Below are 1,936 nucleotides of genomic sequence, written 5' to 3' on the forward strand. Positions count from 1 at the left end.
AATAATAAAATAAAAAATTGTAATAATTATTAATTTCTAACTTTATTGTTGAGCAAAGTTGGGATTACATTGTCCACTTAGCTGGAACCAAGATGGCGAATAGGAATACCTACATCTATAATGCCTTAATATCACACGTGCGCTGATTTCTTTTCTACAGGATTGCCACAAAACTAGAAATCAGGGAAAAGTCAGGGAATTTTACAAAATTTTCTGAAAAATTAAAATTCTTAGATTTAAAGAAGTTTAATATGCATATATCATACTTATACAATTTTTGTTAGCTAATGTAAACTCATTTTAATAGAGGTTTAAAATGCTTTATTATGAGCATTAGAATTTTTAACTTGTCTACTATTTGTTGGAATTTTAAATTTATTTAAAACTTTTTTTTAACTTGTAAGTTTCTTGTGTTACTTGTGAACAAATTAATAAAATTAAAATTGACTTCATATTTTTGTAATTCTTCTTTTAAATTTGTAAATCTTTGTATAATAGCAAGTCGGAAATTCCAATAAACAGGATTTAGTTTTTATCAAAAAGAATCTATATTTACATGTTCCTTGTATTGTAAGCAGAGGAAAAGAATTGTGCACATATATACAATATATATAAAAAGATAAAGAAATACTAGCAACTTAACAATTAAGTTAACAAGCAATGTCAACAACAGTAATATTAATTTACATTGTTATGTTAAATTGCTCTCTCCACAAAATATCTAACGATTTCCAAATAGTTTTCAAATCAAACGAATATTCAAAAAATTTTTTTAATATATTGAAAGTCAAGGAAAAGTCATGGAATTTTAAAATGAAGAATTTGTGGCAACTCTGTTGTAAAAGGAAAAAAAAAGACTGAGTCTTATACATTTCGAGATTTACGCGACTGAAGCACGTACCTCGTTTGCACATAACATTTAGATTTCCCTGCGAATCGTAATACTGCGGCTCTGTAGAGAGGCGGTCGTTCTCTTTATTTTTATTTTTCATATTTGAAAGAAAGTTTACAATACATATATGCGTACATGCGATGTGCTTTTTCCACGCGATGATGACACGAGAATTATGTTCGTGACTTGATTCGAACGGGCTGGGCAAAATATTCGATTACGATATCAAATATCGTTTTTTAAACTCCAAAAAAAAATACCGATGTGAAAAAGCATTTTTATATTCAATATGCAATAGCATTCGAAAGATATTTTTCGGAAATAAGGCACAGAGGTGTGATTCAGTATGAGAACGATTCGGAATGCAAGATACAGAGCGTGACTCGATGTGTACTCGCTAATTAGCGTTTAAAATACCGCCCGGCTCTGCGACAAAAGACAACGGCGAGAAAAAATTGGTGAGATCGACATAAGGGAAGAATGAAAAGAAAAAAGTAAAGTTGTAGATTAAGCGATAAGAGAAAGAGAGAGGAGGGGGGAGGGGAGGGGGGGAGAATAGAATTACACAAGTTTATTCCTCCGCACGTTCGTTTAGTTCTAGTCAAGTTTAAGTTTCAGCACGTGCGTTGCCAAGCCATAAAGCCGACCTTTTGCAGGAGGCAGAAGACAATCAGGTTAATTACGATTCGCATCGCATCGTCCCGATTATTTCCTTTTTCTTTTTCACGCAATAATCAGTCTCATTCCATTTTAAACGAAGATTCCCCGACGAGTGGCACGAAGTAACGCGTCTCTGATTTCTAAAATTACTATTAAAATTGTACTATTAAAATATTATTAATAATTGTAACGCGAAATTGTTGAGATTTTTTGCCACATTTTACAAGGCTAGAAGAACGAAATTAGCAGTTAACATTGCTGACGAATTACGTTTTCTTTTATTTGTACTCTTTTAATAATTTATTTTTATTATTTTAAATAATCTATCGCTTTAAGATTTTATCCCTTTTTTTGTAAAATAATTTACTCTTCTCACCAAAACTA

This window comes from Wasmannia auropunctata, unplaced genomic scaffold (assembly GCF_000956235.1).
Source record: "Wasmannia auropunctata unplaced genomic scaffold, wasmannia.A_1.0 LD336103.1, whole genome shotgun sequence".
NCBI classification, from domain to species: domain Eukaryota; kingdom Metazoa; phylum Arthropoda; class Insecta; order Hymenoptera; family Formicidae; genus Wasmannia; species Wasmannia auropunctata.